Raw genomic sequence first — 24,207 nt, 5'->3', positions numbered from 1 at the left:
TCAGTTGTTTATGTTCATGCATCGAAAGAATACCTGATTTAAATGATTTTGTCTCTTGAAATACTGAAGGCGACTACAATTAATTTTAACTAAACTAAAACAGAGCAAAACTATCCGAGTATAGTCCTTATAATTCTTATTTTTATTATTATTAAATATAGGCGGGCACAACGTTATTGTATTCTCAACATTCACGTTGGTAATTCAACATTTTTACTTCCCGAGCGTAAATTAAGGAAGTAAAATTTTTGTAAAAAAAATAAAAACATTTTACAAGATTATCGGAAACATGGTGAATCGTTAATCAAATTTATCATTTTATAATCCCCTAAAAACTCTTAACGTCATCACAAAATTTTTTCCAAGTAAATCCTATCTAAAATGTGGAAAACATGATGAGTATAGTCTTGTTATTTACCATTCCTTTCGTATTTTTTAAAATTGCTTGTACAGGGTAATTTAAATTGATAAATGTACATGTCCTTGTAAAATGTTGATCACAAAATTTTGTAAAGGAAAAATTAATTTACTTTAATATTAAGTACATACAACATATCTTCATTTTAACTACTTATAACGCAAAATCAAATTGTATAATTTGTCGAAAAAGCTGGTTATTTTTTATTGTACAGCAGGGGAGAGGGAAGTTCTGTCGAAATAAGCTTCGGTCAACTTTTATTTGGAAACCACGCACTTCTCCATGCAGGGGTACTCTTATAGTGCGATTTTTTGCGAAAATCTGGATGCCTGGGGTAAAATATCTAGGCGGATTCATAAACCACAACTGTAGGAGTGTATTAGTTTATACAATTTAATGGCGTTTATTAATAAAAATTGAAGGGACGTTATTAAATTGTTGATGGAGATGATTAGCCAAATTTTGGGTAGTATTTTACCATCCACACGATTTTACTAAAAAATACACAAAATTTGATAACAATCGATCTGGTAATTTCAGAGAATGTCTGTTTTTAATGATAAATAATTGAACCAGACGGTGGATAGAAGGCAATCCAATTTTGAGATTTTTCAAAGTTTTCATTTTATCCATTTTCGTTTTCTCATTTTTTGTTTTTCAATTTTACAATTTTGCAATTTTTCCATTTTTTTTTTATTCGAAAAATTGAAAAATTGAGAAACTGATAAATCGAAAGATGAAATATCCAAAAACTAAAGCTCGGAAAAAATAGAAAAATCAAAAAATGAAATTGCAAAATCGAAAAAATGCAAATCGAGAAGAACTGAAAAAACGAAAAATTGGAAAGAAGAAAAAATGAAAAGTAGAAGAATGAAAATTCGGATATCGAAAAATTGCAAATTTGAAAAATGAAATTCGTGAAATTAAAAGATCGATAAATAAAAAATTTGGATTAACGAAAATCAAAAAATCAAGGATTCAAAAAATCGAAAAATAAAAAAATTGAAAAATATGATAACCAAAGAATTGAAACCCTGAAAATTTCAAAAAGAGGAAAGGAAAAAAACTGGGTATTTGGTTAACGAAAATCGAAAAATAGAAAACCAAAAAATCGGAGATTTAAAAAATCGAGAAATAATCACACTGAAAATTTGGCTATGGAAAAATCGAAAACCCGAGAAATTCAAAATTCGAAAACTAAAAAAAGTCTTAAAACTGAGGAATGGAAAAAATGAAAAATCGAAAATTAACAAATTGAAAATAGATAAAACGAAAATTTGAGAAATCAAAAAATCGAAAAGTAAAAAATTGAAAATTCTATGATGAAATATTAAAAATAACTAAAATTCGAAAAATCGATATTTGAAAAATCGAGAAATCGGAAAATCGAAAATGGAAAAGTAGCAAAATTGAAAAGCCGAATATTCGAAAATGAAAAGTCGAAAATCGAAAAATCGAGAAATCAAAAATTAGAGAAATCAAAAATTCGAAAAATCGCAAAATGGAAACATTGCAAATCGAAAAATTAAAAATTTGAAAATCTGAAATATCGAAAAATCAAAAATTCGTTGAATCAAATACTCGAAAAATCAAAAATCTAAAAATCCTTTCTATACCCTCCGGTTGGAAAATTGGAAAGAAGAAAAAACGAATCGAATCGAAAAAGTGCAAAACCCAATATTGTAAAATCGAAAAATTATAGAATCATCAAAACTGTAAAGTTGAAAAACTACAACACTAAAAGATCGAAACATTGAAAAATTAAATATGTATCTAGAAATTAAAAATTCAAAGACCGGAAAATTAAAAATTGATAAATCAAATAAATGAAAAAGTTTTAAATTCCAATCAATAAAAAATGGAAAATTTTAAAAATTATAATTATTATTACATATTTAAAACGAAAACTAGAAAAACTAGACGTAAGAAATTAAAGAAACGAAAAATGGAAAACTTTAGAAACTGAAAAATCGAAAAAAATTAATCAATCGGAAAATCTGAAAGAAGTAAAAACGAAAAGTAAAAGAATGAAAATTCGGATATCGGAAAATTACAATAAAATTCGGGAAATTAAAAACTCGATAAATAAAAAAATTGGAAAATCGAAAACCGAAGAATGGAAAAACTGCAAAATCCAAAAAGCGAAAAGAAAAAAAACTGGCTATTCGCTTAACGAAAATCGAAAAATAGAACCCGAAAAATCGTGGATTCAAAAAATCGAAACATAAAAAGACTGAAAATTTGGCTATGGAAAAAATCGAAAACCCGAGAAATCAAAAATTCGAAAAGTAAAAAAGATCTCAAAAGCGAGGAATGGACAAATTGAAAAATCTAAAATGAAAAAATTTAATAATCGATAAATCGAAACTTGTAGAAATCGAAAAGAAAAAAAGAAAAATTCGAATATTGAATCATCGAAAAATTGAAAATCGATAAAACGAAAATTCGAGAAGTCAAAAAATTGAAAAGTAAAAAATCCAAAATTCTATGACCCAAATATTGAAAATAACGAAAATTCGAACAATCAAAAATCAAAAAATTGAATAACAGGAAAACTAAAAAAAATTGAAAGTAAAAAACTTAAAAATCAAAAAATCAAAAATTCGAAAAATAAAAAAAATGGAAAATCGACAAACTGAAGAGTGGAAAATCTGAAAAATCCAGTAAAAGTAAAAATTAGAATACTGAAACATCGAAAAATTGAAAATCGCTAAAACGAAAATTCGAGAAATCGGAAAATCGAAATTTGAAAAATAGAAAACCTGAAAATTTGGCTATCGAAAAATCGAAAACTCGAGAAATCAAAAAATTGGACAATCGAAAAACCAAAGAGTGAAAAAACTGAAAAATCCAGTAAAATTGAAAATTCGAATATCGAAAAATCAAAAATTGTAAAAATCGAAGAGAAAAAAATTAAAAATTCGAATATTGAAACATCGAAAAATTGAAATTTTCAAAAACGAAAATTCGAGAAATCGAAAAATCGAAAAATAAAAAATCGAAAATTCCACAAATCAAATATTGAAAGTAACGAAAAGTCAAATAACTGAAAATTAAAAAATTGAATAATTGGAAAATCAAAAAATCAAAAATTCGAAATTTGAAAATTCAAGAAATCGGAAAATCAAAAATCAAAAATTCGTTGAATCAAATATACGAAAAATCGAAAATCAATATTGTAAAATCGAAACATTAAATATTAAATATCTAGAAACTGAAAAATTGAAAATTGAAAAATTAAAAATTGAAAAATCGAATAAGTGAATAAGTTTTAAAATCCAATCATTAAAAAAATGGAAAAATTTTAAGAATTATAATTATTATTACATATTCAAGACGAAAACTAGAAAAATTGCAAGTAGGAAATTAAAGCAACGAAAAATTCAAAAATTGACAAACTGAAAAATCTAAAACAAAAAAAACGAAAAATTAAAAAAATCTCAAGGTAGAAAAATTGAAAAATCCTAAAACTGTAAAATTTCACACTGAAAAAAGAAAAGTTATAAAATGAAAACACTGAAAAACCGAAAAATTAAAAAAAATAAAGAAAATAAAATTCATGAAATTGCAAATTAAATTTAAAATAGAAAAACGGAAAAATCGAATTTTTTTTTTAATTTAATAACTGAAAAATGGAAAAATTCTAAAGTAGCCATTCGTCAGATGAATCCTATAACATAACTTTTTTAGCTTATGCTCGGGAAGAGAAAATCGTTTTTAATATTATGATAATTTGTTTCTTTGTCACGTTCAAGTATTTGAATTTTACAAAAAAAATGCAAATAAGTTTAGATTTTATTCCAAAAACCAATTTCATTTCATGGAAGACTCTAAGAATATATGTAAAATGCACTGTAGTTTTTTTTTTTTTAGTATTATGCTTATATACTTTTTAGAAGTGAAATCTTTACGATCAGTGATATACTGTTCACTGTACACATCATACAAAATTAATATACTTATTTGTCCCCTTGTTGTGTACTCAAAAAAAGAATGTTCACAAATAATATAAACACTATATACTTAATTACTCGTATGAGCCCGAAAAAAGAACTCGGAACTGGTTCATATTAATCAGTTTCATATTTGTGGTTAAATAACTGCGAAATACTTAAAAAAAATTTCATAGCTTGCTAGATGATATTTTTGAATCAACCACAGAATACAGAATATACAAATTTATATTCATTCATTACGAATTCTTATCTGCATTTTATTCTAAAAAATATAATTTTTTTAAAACGGCTACTTTCATGTATTCTTGACGTTTCATGGCCTTTAGAGTATGAAGTATGAGAAGAGTATGAGATCTCTCGTTTCCGTCTGTCTGTCGTTTGTCGATTTTATTGGACAGATAATCTCCGAAACTACTAGACTTTAGAAACGAGGAATTCCATACCTACTTTATAACCTGTGGACAACTTAAGTCAAATTGTTGATATTTCTTTTACTAGTATCGCACAATCAGTGTAATTTTGAACACTTAATAAGTATGTATACATATTTTTTTTTAAGTTTTTCCATTTTTCTTGAAATTTTTAACATCTCTGTTGCAATATTTTATGGATAAATTAATAAAGATAAGTACTGTAAATGAATCTTAGGATACAGTGTGTTTATTAAAATTTCTAAAGCATTATAATTTTCACATAGGTTTTTTCAAATTTAAAACTAGACTTATTGGTAATTACTAATTTGTGCCATTTCTCGTCTTAGGCTTTCACGAAATCCATAAAACTAAAACATACATTGTTAAAATTAACAACTGAAGCGGATAAACTCGAATAATTTTCTAATCGTCATTATTGATTTGTAATTTTTGTTGAAGAATGTACAATGAATTTGAATTATCTCCGTATTATGCTTAATGTATTCAGTATGATATAAACTCCACTCTTTTTCTACATTTTGTACACTATCATAGGTATTCCTTTCGACACGTTCCACACAATGAACATAAATATCTCGTCAGTTTTCTAATACCAGTAAGTTAAAAAATCAATTTATTCGACTAGAAGTGCATTGCGCCCGAGGAAGCCCAAACTTGTCCCCTTCAGATATAAATTTCATCCAGAAAATCGCGTTACACCCTGCACGCTCCTGCGGCAGGAAAAGGAACTAGAGGAGTCATGGTTTCCGGTGTAGCAAACCCCCAAGGATTAAGTAAGCCCGAACACGACATCCAGCCATCACCGGGTGTTGGACTCGCTCAAAAACGAAATTCGTCGGCGGAAAAGCAGGAACATTTCCAAGACGACGCGAACATCTGTCGGGGATGATGGACATGCGAGAGATGGTCGCCTCTAAAACAATGAAATTTCAGTCACATTTAGAAAAACCGAATGCCCATCGTTTCCGGCATAAAAAATATATAATAATATATGTACGTCTGTAGACGTCGGAACACAAGTAATAATTATACGTCTGTTGAGTTGGCTCGCCTGCCTTCGGGCCAGGGGCTACGAGCCGCCATACAGTTGCGCTCTATCATTTTAGGCCCAAATTTGTGTTTTGTACAAACGATCACGGCGCCGCTGAGGCCTTTTGATTTTTTACTCGTGGTGGTTTGTTTTCGGGGGTTCGGACGAGGGGGGTTGTACGGTTTTATGCGCAATTATTTTTGGGGGCAGGGTATAATCGGTAATCGGGATTTAGTAGGTTGAAATATGCTGGAAAAACTGGACGATGAGTGGTTTGAATCTACAAGAAATTGTAAATTCTTTCGAGACTTTTCTTATTCCGTTATACTTACTTCGAAAAAATAGAGTTAATTATGTTACTTAAGTCTTAAATTAACTGTTTAAAACTTTATACTTGATAAAGTTAAAAAATTCATATTTTTGACTGGGTAATTTGATTTTCTCAGTGGTAGGAAAAGTAAGTAAGGAGTATTTAAAATGTACCACTGCCTACTTACAAAATTCACTATTGACACTATTTACACAAGAAAATATTTCTAATATTTTTTAAGAAAAAGACTTTAGTGAAAATAAATACATTAATTTTGGTACGTACCGAGAGAACAACAAAAAACACGATCAAAAACAGCCACATATTTTTAAAAGTTTGTATTTGATTGTTGCATTTCCAACTCAAACTTTCAAATTGATGGAACTCTTGACAAGACGAAAATTCTGAAAGTTCTATCAAAGACAAATTTTCAAAAATTCATAGCTGTGTTTGATCATGTTTTTTATTAGTGAAGTGATTAATTTTGTCTAGATGATATTTTATTATTCAAAATAATTTTGGAGGTGTTATGTCCTCTATCCATTGTTTTCTTCATTTAATAATATCACAAAAAAAAACTAAAAATTGTTCAGATAATTTTCACATTTTTTGATCTAATCTAAGTCGATATTTTGTTTTAATTTGTACTGAACATCAAATTGACGTAAGGAATTTTTAACGTTTTTTTTTTGGAGTTGTGAGCTTCATATTTTTGGAGCCTCCTGTATATTTACTGTAACTAAGAATTTAATTATTAACTTGTTTTCATCGTATTGACGCACAAATGTATGAACATTCGGACATCTGGAACAATTTGCACTCTAATTTTTAACTTATTAATTTTATCAGTGAAAAATTTTCGTAGAATGAATATACAGGGTGGTGACTTGCTATTTGGGACTATTAAAACCTCGTAAGTGGCAATTTGTGACAATGAATATTGCGAAAAATTTGGGAAATGTGTTTAGTTGTTACAGAGGTGCCTTATGAAAAAAAAAAACAACTAATAAGTATTTTTTTTTTTAACTTTTAAATACCCCCTGTATATTTAAGCGGTCTATAACTAATAATTGAACCTCGACTTCGATTTTACTGTTCTTATAACGCTGCATTGTATTGTTTTAATTTTTCAAAACAAAAATATAAATTATACATATATTATACAGGGTGAGTCAATAAGCTCGCGCTTCGATGTGTCGTTAACAATTAATCAGCATGCAAGGTTCTATAGTTTTATCAGTTGTCTACTCAAAACTATTTTTAATAGTGTTTAATATATTTTTTAACGGAACACTTTGTATGATTTTAAATTTTCTAATTATTGTCTTAGACGTTGTGAGTATTTTTTATTTTTGAAATTCTAATGCGGTGCTATTCCAATTTGACATTTTTTAACAAATGCATGAAAATTAATGCAAAAATTGAATGCAAATTTTCACAAAAAATCGCAATAGGATTGTTTTCAATATCTGTGTTGTAATATATTATTTTTATTTATTTATTTATTGGTAGTAGAAAATTGAGTGTTGGTATGCAGAGCGCTCCAGAAATTTTCACTTTTTTGTAAAATATTAGGAGTATATTATATCTAAAGTTTATGATTTCTGAATCAAAATATATGTATTAAAAATTTAAATTTTTTCGTAATCATTTTAGGCAGAGTGTTATTTATTTATCTATACAATACTGTAACATAATCTTCAAGAAAACTGAAAAACCTGGCAACGTCGCATTAGAATTTCAAAAATAAAATATGGGATAAATCTCCGAAACTACTGGATCGATTGTTGTCAAATTTTGTCTGCATTTTAGAAATATCGTGTAGGTGATGATAAAACGCCTGTGGTTATGAATCCGTTTTGAATTTTTATTCTAAACATTTAGATTTTCGCAAAAATTCAAAATTTTGTAAAATAAATAAAGAAGGGACACTGACAAGCGGTGGAATTTTCACTTTTTTTTGTTAAATATTATATATCTAAATTTTATAGTTTCTGAGTTAAAATATTGTAGCAAAAAAGAGGAAAATGCATCAATAGAGTGTTGTGTTGGAAAAACTGAAAATGAATATTGAAAAATCACATTTTAAATTTTTGTAAACACTTTAGGCAGAGTGTTTATAAAATTACGACTAAATTTTATTGATTCGACAACGGGGTGTTATTTATTTATCTGTAAAATATTGTAGCATTGATTTCAAGAAAACTGAAATAACTTGGCAACGTCGGATTAAAATTTCAAAAATAAAATATGCAGATAAATCTCTGAAACTACTGGATCGATTGTTGTCAAATTTTGTCTGCACTTTAGAAATGTCGTGTAGGTGGTAAAACGCTTGTAGTTAAGAACCCGTTTTGATTTTTCACTCTAGACATCCAAATTTTCGCAAAAATTCAAAATTTTATAAATATAAATAAAGAAGGGACACTAACAAACGGCGACATTTTCACTTTTTTGTTAAATATTATATATCTAAATTTTATAGTTTCTGAGTTAAAATATTGTAGCAAAAAAGAGGAAAATGCATCAATAGAGTGTTGTGTTGGAAAAACTGAAAATGAATATTTGACAAATCACATTTAAAATTTTTGTAAACACTTTAGGCAGAGTGTTTATAAAATTACGACTAAATTTTATTGATTCGACAACGGAGTTTTATTTATTTATCTGTAAAATATTGTAACACAGATTTCAAGGAAACTACTGGATCGATTGTTGTCAAATTTTGCCTGCATTCTAAAAATATCATGTAATTAGTAAAATGCTTCTAGTTTATGTATCGTCCTAATTTTTGACCCTAAACATCCAGATTTTCGTAAAAATTCAAAATTTTAAAAATATAAAATATGACCCAAAAAATCTCGGATTCGATCTCCTCATGAGTACCTTTTTATACAGTGGCTAATATATTTTTTTTTCTAAACGACTGGATTGATTTGAGTGTATTTCAAGACCGGGAGAAATTTTGTTTGAATAAACTATTGCTAGCATGTGTTCACTGATAAAATTATTTTATTTACTTATTATAAAATAAGTGCGACTCTATCAGAAAAAAATAATTCTATGATTTTTATGTTATTTTCTAATCAGAAACATAATTCTTAAAATTAGTCACGTTTCTAGATATTTTTTAAGAAAAATAATAGGTATCGACTTAAAAATAAAAAGTGTGGAATGCAATATAGCATACTTATTTATAACAAAACCGTATACCTACTAATATTATTATAAATGTTATTTTTTAAGTAAAATATTTTCAAGAGAGTTTTTGCTTGTAGTTGAATTCGCTATCAGACATTAATATAAGTGACATACAGAAAAAATATTTATAGCAAAAAGCTTTCCCTTGTACCCTTCGTTTTGTTATCAATTTATCATTATCAGTTGCAATTATTGCTTAAACGACGGCTACAATAAAAATTTTGTGCGTTGTGTTTAACCAATAGTAATTTCAAGTAAATTCAAGTGATAGATACAAACGTAATATCGCTTCATTTGGATTTTTTTTTAACTGAATCGAAACAAAAATCTACCTAAATATTTTCCGAAAAATTAGTCATGTCAGACATTTTCCAATAAATTAAAGTATTAGTTATTTTTGTATTTTTTAAAGATTTCAGCAGTGCTAAAGAAAAACATAGGAAAACAAAAATTGCAAATATTAAAAAATATCAAAGTCATAGAAACATTTAAACAAAACGAAACTTGATCATCTTTTCCTTTTTTTTTCCTTGTAGACTTGAATTTTATTTTTCAGTTTTGGCTTATATATTTTTGTACAACCCACCCATGATTTCCCCGCTGTTTACAAGCTCCCAATTTGTAAACCTTCCACCATAACCCATCCACTTTCCGTCGCTTAACCAACACGAAACTTTCATTATTTTCCGTCAATACCGTGGAACGAACACCGATTAAACCGTCAGCATATTAACTACAAAATTACATTCATTCATTGTTAAACCCACAAAAAATTGTTTAATTAGAAGAAAGTGTTCTACCCGTAAAAACTTAATTTGGCTTATATTCAAATGTAAATCCAACTTCTAAATATTAATTTAGTTTGATACTTCTCTGGCAAGCGGCGAGTTCATGGTGCGAAATTTTTAATACACCATGTAATTATGGGTGTGATTTTTCGCCGTATTAGAATTTAGCAGAAAAAACTCTCCTAACAATGGAATTTTCAGGGTCCGTGAACTTGCTTTTTTCGTACACATTTTTAATTTATTTATTAAACGGAGCAGTGAAGAAGTTGAATGAGATTGGCTATCATTCGAGTTAAAGAAAGTTGTGATTTTTGCTGTAACTGTACTTTGGATATGAAATGTTTTATGGAGCAAGGAGTGGAATATTTATTATTTCCTCTAATTTTACAAGTACCGTTGTATTCAAATTTCCGCTGCTGATTATTTTTTAGTACTATAATGGAACTACCAATCGTCGGTTCGTAATTGCTTTTTTTGTTGTTTTGCATTTATGTCGGTTTTATTATTTTTATGTAACTTCTGTTTATTTTCAGATTCTTTTTTTTCCAAGCGGGTTTGCAAAGTAAATCATTAAATTGCGTGATAAGCTCCTATAAATAATATCTGTACGTGGTGCATCATCACCATATTAAAAATTGTTTGCTGCTTTTAACAGATCGCCATTGATTACACCCATAATTAAATACATACAATTACAAGTGGACTTTAAATCTACGTGAAAGCTCGTCAACTAGTTGTTAGATATTTATCTTCCTATTAACATTAACAATAAAGTGCACAAAACAAACACAATATCCACGTCATACGTCCTCCATCGCAAAAACAAAACCCGTTTAATTCCCATAGCAAACCAACTCACAAGTAAAAATAATTATTGTAAGGAGAGCATCCTGTCTGAAGTGCACAACCATCACATCCACGACTCCACTAATTACGTACTACCTGTATCACCGAGAAAAAGTCGTACCCGCTCATTATCCACAAGGCCTTAGATTTGTCCGTGAAATTTATGACAATATTTTTAATTGGTGTTTGAGAAAACGGTGAAAACAATAATTTCCGTTAAGCCCACCGCTCCCTTGTTATTAAACATCGTGCCTCTCACCCCCGAAATTAAAACCTCCGTTTCCCGAAATCTATCAAAGGGAATATTAATTAGGTCCGGTGATCTTTTGACAGGACGCAATTAGAACAGAAGGAAAAAAGCGCTCCCGGAAAGGTGGTAATTAAAAATTAGCCGGGCGGGAGATACAGGGTGAGGCAAAAACGGTGTGAGCCGGAGTATCACACGTCATTCCACGTTATAAAGTGAGTCACTTACTTAATAATGTAAATAAGAAATGAAAAATATTTCCAACGCTAACCCTAAATATAAAAGTTTTGATCACCACAGGGGTCGGTGTTGGAACCCCAGTTATTTTTGATATTCCTAAATGACTTAATAATAATTAAGTAACAAGAGATTTATAAGTCGTGTTGTTTGCTAAATAACTTAATCCTAAATCCAGAAGTGTCGGCGATCCTTCACGTCCTCACCCTGTATTTGGCAGCGACATCCCGGACCATCAGTAGCTTAGCAGATAGCCGGTAATTAAACACTGCGTTTAACATTTAAGCTAATCATTAGTTCACTGTGCACACCACCAGAGGGCCGCTCCGGTAACCGCTCCACCGCTGTTTCTTTGTTTTGTTTTTGGCGCCATCTTGCTGCGGGCGCATTCAGTAACCGACAATTATAGTCTCGGTGCTTAGATATATTACTACTTCTTAACTTTATGGTTTTAGAGGGCACGGTTGGCGGGTTTTCGCTCTCCGCACAAAGAATTATTAAAAGCGAATTAAGAGGTTCGCACTGACGTCGATTGACAGATGACTAATGTCTAGGTTAGGTTTTTTCCGGCACTGTTTTCACCCGTGAGCGGTCGCGAAAAGCGCGGTTTTTGCGAGGCGCGATTTCCTTGGTCCTAAGGCAAAATTTGGATTTTGTGTTGAGGACATTGTTGTCGCCACAGCCGCCACGATCGAACTAAAGTAGGCTGCTAAACATGCTCCCAGAGTAATTTGTGACGAAATAAGGGGAAAATTATAAAATTACATTGCTCGCTTAAACTACACTCTTTATTTGTGGCTGTGTGCTAACTCTCGGTTCTCTAGCGGCGCGAGGCGATCGATCGGGTGCACGGAAGATATGGATTGTACAAACGTGGTTCATTTTATTTATAGATGTCGTTATTGGTTCCAAAATAACTAAAGCAAAAATTTAAATATTGCAATTTTGAATAACTGTATTTTTAAATAACCTTTTGAAATAATTTATGAAAGCACATTTTTTTATATCTACAATTTATATTATTATTTCCATTTTATATTTCCAATTGTAGACTTTTAATTTTCTCTTTATCATCTATTTTTTTTATTGTATAAAGTATAAAATTACATATAGGTATGTATGTAATCGATTAATAAAAGATCACCGAATAACAAACCAAAATTTTTTAAAAATTTAATAGAATTGAAGATTTTGGAAAAATGATGGGTGCTATAGACGAAATGAGTCCTAAACTGACTTCTGGAGGTCTAATCTGTAAGAAAATCCCTTTAGTTAGATTTCGAAAAATGTCGAAAATTAGCTGAAATTTTCAACTGGAAAATTTTATTTTTGAAAAAGTTGCCAAAAATTTCCCAAAAAAGTGTGGGATTGAGATGTCGTCGTGCTGATTCCAAAAACATAGCATGTTTATGCTCCCGGTGCCAAATTTAAAAATATTCGGTTTGAAAATATATTTTTGTTTAAATCCAAAAAAATTGCAAAATTTCGCAAAACTCATTCTAGAAAAATTATAGGAACTGAAAGAAATGAGCCGAAACTAACTTCTTGAGGTCGAAATCTATAAGAAAATATCCTAAAATTTCGAAAATTGTAAAAATTCGCCAAAATTTTCATAATGAAAAATTTTGCTTTTGAAAATGTTGCCAAAAAATTCCAAAAAAACATCTGAGACATAGATTTCGTCGTGCCAATTCCAAAAGTGAAAAATTACACTATTTCAGTACGCAATTCTGGAAAATGGTAGCAGCTATCGAAGAAATGAGTCCGAAATTAACTTCTGGAGGTGGAAATGTCTTTGATAACATTTCGAAAATTGTTAAAAATTGTCCGAAATTTTCATAAGAGAGAATATTGAAAAATTCTGCATTTGGGAAATTTGCCAAAAAATGCCCAAAAAATTCTGGGTTGCAGATTTCGTCTTGGTAATTTCAAAAACACAGCGTGTTTGTGCTCCTCTTGCAAGATTTAAAAAATTCGGTTTGAAAATACTTATATATTTTTTTAAATCCAAAAAACTGCAAAATTTCACTAGATGATTCTAAAAAATGATAAGAGCTGAAAGAACTACGTAGGAAACTAACTTCTGGATGTCGAAATCTATAAGAAAATGTCTTTGGTAAAATGTCAAAAATTGTCAAAAATTCGCCTAAATGTTCATAAAAAAATTTAGCTTTTGAAAATGTTGCCAAAAAATTCCCAAAAAAAAAAACTTGAATATAGATTTCATCGTGTTAAGTAGGCGATTCTGGAAAATGGTAGCAGCTATCGAAGAAATGAGTCCGAAATTTACTTCTGGAGGTCGAAATTTTTAATAAAACGTCTGTCATAAAATTTCAAAAATTGACAAAAATAGGTCGAAATTTTCACAGGAGAGGATATTGAAAAAGTCTGCATTTGAAAAATTTGCCAAAAAGTTCCCAAAAAATTCTGGGATATAAATTTGGTAGTGCTGACTCCAAAAACATTACAGTGTAAGATTTAAAAATATTCGATGTGAAATTTTTTTTAATCCAAAAAATTGTAATACTTTAGTGGACGATTCCGGCAAAAAACTAACTTCTAGAGGTTAAGTCTATAAGAAAATATGTTTGGTAAAATTCGAAAAATGTCAAAAATTTATCAAAATTTTCATCGGAGGTAGCACTTGCCAAGATAAGACTGATTTTGGCAGATGACCTGCTCTTCTAAGAAAATCAAAGGTGGGTGGGCGGGGCTAGTACTTGCTAAGATAAGATTGATCTTGCCAAATGACATATCCTCTTATGAAAATAAAGAGCGGGTGGGCCAGCTAGTATTTGCCAAAATAAAATTGAGGTATCTACTGAAAAATTTTGCTTTTGGAAATGTTGGCAAAAAAATTTGAAAAAATTGTGAGATATAATTTTCGTGGTACTAATTCCAAAAACATAACATGCAAAATAAAAAAATATTCGATTTAATAACATATATTTTTTTTAATTCAAAAAATTGCAATACTTCAGTTGGCGATTCTGGAAAAGCGGTAGAACCTATTAAAGAAACGAGTCCGAAATTAACTTCTGAAGGTTGAAATCTATAAGAAAACGTCTTTCGTAAAATTTCACAAATCGTCAAAAATACTCCAAAATTTTCATGAGAGGATAACCAAAAATTCTGGCTTTCATAAAATTGCCAAAAAATTTCTAAAAAATTCTGGGGCGTAGATTTTGTCCTATTGACACCAAAAAAACATAGCATGTTTATGCTCCTAGTGCAAAATTTAAAAATATTCGGCTCGATTTTTTTTAATCCAAAAAATTGCATTATTCTAGTAGCCGATTGTGGAAAATGGTAGGAGCTAACGGAGAAATGAGGCCGAAACTAACTTCTGGAGGTCGAAACCCATAAGAAAATATGTTTGGTAAAATTTCGAAAATTGTCAAAAATTGGGCGAAATTTTCATAAAGAAAAATTTTGCTTTTGAAAATGTTGCCAAAAAAATTCCGGAAAATTCCGGGTGTTAATTCCAAAAATATAGTGTGTTTATGTTCTGGTGCAAGATTTAAAAATATTTGATTTGAAAATGTTTTGTTAAATCCAAAAAAATGCAATATTTCAGTGGGTGGTTCTGGATAAAAAATAGTAGAAGCTCTAGAAGAAATGAGCCCGAAACTAACTTCTGGAGGTCCAAATTTATAAGAAAACGTTATTAATTAAATTTCGGAAATTGTCGAAAACTGACTGAAATTTTTATCAAAAATTTTGCTTCCGAAAATGTTGCCAAAAAATCACAAAAAATTCTAGAATATAGATTTCGTTGTGTTGATTCCAAAAACTTAGTGCGTTTATGCCTCTAGTGCAAGATTAAAAATTTTCGGTTTAATTTATTCTTAATCCAAAAAATTGCAATATTTCGGTGGACGATTGTGGAAAAATGGTAGGAGCTGACGAAGAAATAAGGCCTAAACTAACTCCTGGAAGTCGAAATCTATAAGAAAATTTGTTTGGTAAAATATCGAAAATTGTCAAAAATTAACAACAATTCTCATTTCGTTTTTGGAAATGTTGCCAAAAAATTCCTAAAAATTTCTGGGATACAAATCACGTGGTGCTAATTCCAAAAACATAGCGTGTTTATGCTACTGGTGCGAGATATTAAAAATATTCAATTTGACAATATATTTTTTTAAATCCAAAAAATTGCAGTGTTTCTGTAAGTGATTTTGGAAAAATGGTAGGAGCTGTGGATGAAATGAGTCCGAAATTAATTTCTGCAGGTCTAAATCTATTAGAAAATATTTTTAGTTAAATTTCGAAAATTGTCGAGAATTTTCATATAAAAATTTTGTTCCTAAAAAAATCCCAAATTATTTACAACACCCGTAATTTTTTTCACACTTTTCGGATCATATTTTATGACAAGCATATTTTAGTTTTTGGGATATAATAAATAAGAAAATTAATTAATGGATTAAAAACATTTACAAGGTGGTTCTTTAAATATTTAACAAATAAAGAACTTATACTGGCAAAGTTCTTATTCTGTTTAATAATCGAGAAAAATATGTTTAAATATCAAAAAAAGAAAAAATCAACACAACGACCGTGGCATCACCTAGAAATCTTTCATTCGATGAATAACGATTTTGGCAGCTGGGTTCTTTTTCCTTATTTTAAATTTTAAGTCTATTATTAAATTAACTGCCTACAGTGATGACTAAATTTTGAAAAAGTGTACAGTTGAAAATATTTTTAAGGATATCAAATTTTAAAGGTTTCACGATCCGATTAGAAATCTAGAAAATATGTATTTCTAGGCTATACAAATCAAATCTAAAAAAGTAAAAATAAAAATTAGCTCCGTTATTAAAGTGTCCGGTTTTTTCTTGAAGAAAGAGTTGATAAAAGTTGTATACCGCTTACCTAATATCCATCAAATAATGTGAAATATCAATATTTTTTTTAATAAGGAATTTTCTAAAATATTTAAAAAAATCTAATAATTTCAAAGTCCCAATTATTCTAAGTACGATTATATTTTTCGTTTTTATTTTTTGTGGTAGCCTGTAGCCATAGGTATATGTTTTCTGAGATAAAATACCTTTGGTTAGCTCTTGGATTAAAATTTGATAAGAAAATAGTTATTTAAAGAAAAATACTTGCTTATTCTACATTATACATAAGCAAAAACTCCAGAAAAAATGTGTAGGCTATCTAAAAATCGACAAAAATTACACAAGTATATGAAAATGTAGAAAAGATATTTAAATAAAATGAGAGAAAAGTGAGATTAAGAAAAAAAAATTCTGAAGGTAGACGATCAACAAATTTTAGAAAAATTACAAAAAAATACATGATAATTACATGAATAAAACATAAATAAGTAAAGTGTACTCCAAATGAATACAACTGTAATTTTCAATTCACACTATTCAACTTATTCAAAAGAATGGAGTTAATAAGTTTCATATACTTATTATGAAATGGAAACAGGTTTAACTATATTAACTTTTGTAAAATAAAACCAAATGTACATTATTCTCAAGATTGAAATAATCAGTATATTATATGTATTTTATTTATTTTGTTTCAGTCTTTATAATCAAAAGTAAATTGTTCGATTCCCCTTAAGTATGAAATAGCTTATGTTTTTTAAACCTACTTATGTAAAAAATAAAATAAAAAAGTCAAAATTTCAAATTTGTGCTAAGCAGCATAAAATTATCGAAAGGGGTTATAATTTTTCATTTTTCTGTAAAAAAGTTGACAAAACTCGTCCAGAAATATTTACAATTTATTTATTTTTTAATCAGTTGAAACAAATATAGAAGTAAATGTGTGTGCAGGAAAACAACAAAAATGCACATGAATCTTGTGGGGTCAAATTTGTCCACAAAAAATCACGTTTAGCGTTAAAAAAATCAAACAATATGTGACTGATAAAAACTCCTCCATCTAAACATGAGGCGACGAAGAAACGCTCCTCAGCGTCCCTCCAACAGTTATCGGTGCCTTCCTTCCCTTAAAAATTAATCCAAAACACGAACTCAAACATACCTTTCAGGGAATTATGAATAATTAAACAAAGTGAAACCATTCTACCGCTTATTCCATTATTGATAAATCTCCCGCACGCTATTCGTGTATATGGGAGGACATACAGAGGTATTTGTCTGGTCAGAGGAAACGAAACACCATGACACATCTGATTTGTTAAAAGCGAACATTTACTTCCACAGTCCGGGCCTGGAACGAAGCCGCGAGATCGAAACCAAGAAAATTCGATCGGCCTGGATTCGCCTTGTTGGCACACAGCCACGGCAGAATTAACTTTTTTCATGCGGTCGGGATAATTTGAGTCAATTACGCCATTATAATAATCGTATATTGTATGTAGAAGGGGTACAGGAGAATATCACCTATTTTCCTCGAACTGATATTTTATAAAAGGAAAAGCTGCACTAAACACTGTTATACCGAGATGTACGCAACGTGCAATTGTGAGTATTGCTGAAATGACCGGTTCTTTTGTTTTGTCAACGATTCAACGAATTAAATGGACGATCAATCGCGACGGGGATAAATGCTGGTGCACATTGGTGTAATGAGACGGTGGGTAAAACACAAATTTTATGGTTTGCTCTGTAATCGGGTAGATGCACTCTGATGTAAACGCAGAAAAGGGTTTTTTCAGTTTTTGCTGAAAAGTGGACACGCAGCTGAAATATAAAGTGGCTGGAAACAACAGAAAAATATCTCCTGAAATTTAAGTTTGTTTAAATTTATCGCTTAACTTGAAAACCACATTCTTTACCTACTACTTAATAGCCAACTGTTACGTAACATCAATTTGATAGTTTGGTTATAATTCATATTTCGACAAGGCGGCAAACATCAGTATGACAGTAGTTGTAAGAACTTCTATATCTTGTATGAATATGGGAGCTTTTACCAATTAACAAGCTAGAAATTATCAACAAAAAAAAAGAAAACGTATCAAAAGAAGGAAAAATATTTAAGCAAAAATGTAGTAAGTTTTTTTGACGACAATAAAAACGGACAAAAACGCGTTTCTGAGTGTGCAATTGTTCCACGAGATTTGTTGAGAGTTTTTCCAAGAAATGTAGTGCCAAACAATTTTTCTGAAACTTATTTTTTTTTAATACTGAACTTTAGATCTTTATAATCTTTTCGGTCGTCAAAATTTATTACAAATGTTGACAGGTTTTGTTGCCTATGCGAAATTTTCAGGCATAAACTTGAATACTGAATACCTTATACAGCCGGGTTCTATTTTAAAATCCTGGTGTTTCTAAAATTAACCTGGTAGTCTTAAAATCGAATTAATTCGTTTGATCAATCAATATGTTTTCAGCGAAATTTGTACAATTAATTGCGGGCCTTTAAAAAAAAAATTCATTTGAAGATTTTTTTCTAAACCTTTGGGGACTGAAGATGTAAATCAAAATATGGTCAAGAAGATCTTTTCTTGTTTACGTTTTTAAAAAATACGAAATTTTGAAAGTTACATTTTAAATTTAATCTTATTTTCAATGATTACTTTGAAATCGGTATATTTGTACCGTCTTAAAAGATTTTTTTATAAATTTTAAAGTATGATTTTGGCATAAAGTTCGTTGAAAGATATAGTACGATTATAACATGTATTTTTTACCTTGGTGGCTGAATAAAGTTTATTATTATTTATTGAATTTTATGTGGGAAAATCCTATCCAAGCACCCTTCGAAAATTACTTAAGATATTTTCATGTACATTGAGACTTCTAGAAATAATTTTCGGATTCATTTTTTCGTCAACTCCAACAATTTCCCCACAATCGATAAATGAAAAATCTTGATCTTAAACCATTTAGACTTTATGGTCTTCGAATCAGCTAGTTGAGATCTATATCCCAGAATTTTTTCAGAATTTTTGGACAATTTTTGGAGAAATCCATTGTTTCTATCCCCGTTTAAATTTTTTGACAGTTTTTCGAGCACCCTTCAAAAATTACTTAAACACATTTTCTTGTAGATTTCGACTTGTAGAAATTATTTCTTCCAAAATTCCAAGAATTTTACAAGAACCGATAAATGAAAAATGAGAATTCTTGAGATAAAAAAAATCATTTTCAAACCGATTTTTTTAATCTTAAACCGATTACATTTTATGGTTTTCGAATCAGCTCATTGAGATCTACAACCGAGATTTTTTTCAGAACTTTCGAGGCACCTTTTCAAAAATCTCAATTTTTTTATACGCCCATCCAGATTGAATTTTTTGATAGTTTTTCGCGCATCCTTCGAACATAACACATTTTTTTGTAGATTTTGGCTTGTAGAAGTGATTTTCGGTTTCATTACTTTAAAAAATTCCAACAATTTTTCCAGAATCGATAAATGACAAGTTTTGAGAAAAAAAAAATCATTTTCAGGCCGAATTTTTTAAAACCTTGCTCGTTTACGTTTTACAGTTATTGAATCAGCTCGTTGAGACATAATTTTTTCAGAATTTTTTGGCAACTTTTCAAAAAGTCTCAGTTTTTTGTTACACCCACCCCGGGTTTGAAATTTTTGATAGTTCTTGGAGCACCCTCCAACAATAATTTAAACACATTTTGTTGTAGATGCACACTTGTTGAAGCTATTTTCAGATTCATTTCTTTGAAAATTCCAACGATTTTCTCAAAATCGTTAAATGAAAAATACTCCTAACAGTTTTTAAAATAAAAAAAATCTAACGGGATTTTTTTTAAATCTTACTCCAAAGCCACTTACGTTTTATGATTTCGAATTAACTTCTTGAGATCTAGATCCCAGAATTTTTCCAGCAGTTTTTATCAACTTTTCCAAAAACTAAATTTTTTGATACACCCTGTTTAAATTTCTTGGCAGTTTTTCGAGCACCCTTCGAAAATGACTTAAACATATTTTCTTGTAGATTTCGACTTGTAGAAGTTTTTCTGGGCTTCTTTTGTTCGAAAATACCAACAATTTTCCCAGAATCCATAAACGAAAAATTACAATTTTTTTAATCTTGTTCCAAACCTATTTATATTTTATGGTTTTCGAATCAGCTCGTTGAGATCAATATCCCACAATTTTTTCAGAATTTTTCCACACTTTTCAAAAGCCTTAATTTTGATACCCCACTCTGGTTTGAAATTTTTGACAATTCTTCGAACACCCTTCGAAAATTATTTAAACATATCTTGTTATAGATTTAGACTTTGAAGCTATTTTCGGATTCATTTCTTCGCAAATCCAACAATTTTCTCAAAATCCACAAATGAAAAATAATAGGAGTAATGGTTTTTGAAATAACAAAAAATTCTAGCAGATTTTATAAAAAATCTTGCTCCAAAGTCATTTATATTTTATGATTTTTGAATTACTTCGTTCAGATCTACATCTTACAATTTTTCCACAATTTTTAGTCAACTTTTCCAAAAACTTAATTTTCTAAACAGTTTTTCGAGAACTTTTCTAAAATAATTGAAACACATTTTCTTGTAGATTTCGATTTGTAGAAGTTATTTTAGGCTTCGTTTATTCAAAAATGCTGTTACGATCATCGCTGATTTAATATCGGCGTGGGTAAAACTCAATTGTCTACAAAATAATTCCGTCGTAACTTGAATTCGATTCGCTGACTGAATAATCTCGTTCCCGAAGGTCGCCTCTATTTAAACTCATACTTCCCTTTTAGATGTTTCGGAATCGAAGTCTTTCTGGTCTGAAAAATAACTATTTTTTTGAACTGAATCCGAAAAAGGTCCATTTTACGGACATAAATAAGTCCGTAAAATAGCAATTTTATGGGCTCATTCTATTTTACGGATTATTTAGCTTTTTTGGGGGGAACTGAGTCCGAAAAAGGCTCAATTTACGAACTTAAATTAATTTTTCGAAAATCTTGGTCTGTAGCCATTAACATTTTATATTCTTGGAATTAGCTCGTCAAGGTCTCACAATTTTTTGAGAATTTTTAGGCAACAATCAATTTGAATTTTTTGAGGAAAATTCTAAAATTATCAAAAGACATTTTCATGCAAATTTAGACTTTTAGAAGTTATTTTCAACGTCATTTCTTGGAAGATTCCAACAAATTTTACCAGAATGGATAAAATGAAAAATGACAACTTTTTAGATTTAAAAAGAAAATCATGTTCAATCTGAATTTCTCCATAATTTTGGTCCGGAATCATTAACGTTGAACTTCACATGTAATGTCTATATTAATTCATATACATACAACACCAAATCTGATTTTATAGACTTTATTGTATAGTAAATTTCACAAAATTCATTAGCAGAAAAATGAATTTCTAAACATTTTCCATTATTTAAAAAATTAACAGAATATAAAAAATCCTACCTCAGGTTGGCTTCGAAATTTTGTGAATTTTGCCAACTCGCTGTGATAACTGATGGTCTCCTGTCACAAAAAATGTAAGTCATCATAACCTAACCCTCTTATTAATTGTTTTTTATGTACTTGCTACATGCTACATCGGCAACCAATAATTTAGTTCGAATGATAGATTTGCTAGCTATCTCAATGAAATGGCAAATTATTATTAAAACTGCGGTGACAAATTTCCAAAATTAAAAAAAGAATAATCGAAATATAAATACCTATATTAAAGAATATAGAGGTTTTCTACTAAATTCAACAACATACTTAGAACGACACATTTAGCTTTAGCTACCGTTGCCACTTAATACGTTACACAATATCCTTTGTCTTTCGCATTTCTTATCGAAAATCCATCTAAAAATGCAACTGCCTCAGCTTATCTAGTTGACATTTTCGCCACTCCCATACCATGTAATTATGAAAATTTTTCGAAAGTAGTACGCATAAATGATCCCTCCAGGAGACCATCTTTCCCTATTTACATTGATCTGTAAATTGAAAAATACGTATTTCAGGTAAAAAGCCGCGAAGCACAATTAGAGATGCAAAAGAGCCGGTAATTACCCTAATTACGTGTAAAATAGTAAGAAAGGAGTGAAATTTAATTTATTCCCATAATAATAAATAAGTACAAAATTAGATGCAAATAAATTCGAGTATAAGTTATTTTTCCTAATTTAATTCTCAGTCGTTGCAGCACTAGTAAAATGGTAAACAGTCCCTCCGGCCAAGCCGTGTTTTCCACGTCGAGCCCCATTCCAACACATAACCCATAAAACAGGACCATTACTCCAGGCGTCTGAATATTCAGGTGAATAATGGGAATGTTGCGAGGAGCGGCGGCTGTTATTAATTCAGAGGAACGAGCTGGGTGATTGTTAATGCATATCTCTACACAGTAGCATGTATAATATAAGAAATATTCAGGAGACTTATAATTATATATTTGAAATTACAATGATTAAGATACGAAATAAAAACACGCAGTATGTATCGTGGTCGTATTGTATTATTCATGAATTCATTGACAGATGAATTATTGAGTGCCCATGGTGTGGGTATATTTTGATTGTATCGGACTGAGGACTGCCCCTAATAAATTGTAATAGATTTATTAGTCTCATTGTTCGATAAATAAAACGCGGAAAGATCGCCGAGATAACCATTTTCAGCTCAGGAGCTGGAAGATTCGCCAACTAGAAAATTCAAAAAGGGAAAACGCGTCAAACACGAACTCTAAGGTGCATTTTCCAATTTAGGTGCTGGTAAACCTCGCCTTTGTGGACCTTAGTTGTCAAACTTAGCTCCCGACACGAAAAACAATACATGATACATAACTATTAATTTATATACAAAATGATATCTATTCGATCTAAACATTTCTATCTGGCACTTTTATTTCATATTATAACTATAAAAAGTTTATTGCCTCCACACTATTTGCACCCAGTGAACCAACACACCGTCCTTGTCACACTAATTGCACCTAGTCCACAACTCTACACACTAATTACCATACCATAATTAGATGGTAGCTGTGTTTATGGCTATTTGCAAGCGTCGATTTTTACAAAAGCCTCAAACACCTTTCCATAAGCGTGAGATGTAATCTCTACGCCGCGGATTACCATAAAGCCGATGATTTATGCCCTGATAAAAGGCGACACATTTTTCTATTGTGCGTAGCTTTTTCAGGCGGATAGATAATCTGTTGGTGGCCCTGACGTCTCTGGGGCCGATTTTCGAGGATGATGTGAGTTAGCGAGTGGTACCAAGGCAGGGTACCGCCCATACCCGCGGCAGTGCGCGGGAGACGGCCCTAAACGGAGCAAATGCTTGAAAAATTTAGAAGTTCGTTAAAGGTGCAAGGAACATGCTTGAAATTTCGAAGAAGTAAAGAAAATAATTCTGTTTTTACGAACTTACTTTGGTTGCAGTTGATTTTCGGTTTTGAAATTGTCAACAGACAGATGAAATAGGATACCTACTTTTTATAATCTAGGAGCTATGGAACGTCCACAAGATATATTAGCAATTCGTTAAATGGAACCCTATTGTAATACTTTCCTGTCTGAGGCTCAGAAAGTAAAAATATTCCAGGGTGACGATTTCCTGGAATAAAAATATTTTTTAACATATTTTAAACCCCTATTTTGACTTTCGTAGTTTATTAAAACAATTCAAACTTGTGCAGAATTAGCATATTCATTTCTTCTTTTTTTTAATTGATATTGATATTTTATTGATATGAGTACTTTTATCAACATAGATTTACCTATTTAATTTGTTTCTAAGAAGACCCCGTCAACTTATTAATGGGTGTAAGAATCTTAATTCCGATACGCATAAAGTAATCAATGTT

Source organism: Zophobas morio, unplaced genomic scaffold, assembly GCF_036711695.1.
Source record: "Zophobas morio isolate AGI-343-1 ecotype UQ-CSIRO unplaced genomic scaffold, CSIRO_AGI_Zmor_V1 ptg000007l, whole genome shotgun sequence".
Taxonomy (NCBI): Eukaryota; Metazoa; Arthropoda; class Insecta; order Coleoptera; family Tenebrionidae; genus Zophobas; species Zophobas morio.
This window is presented reverse-complemented; position numbering follows the sequence as displayed.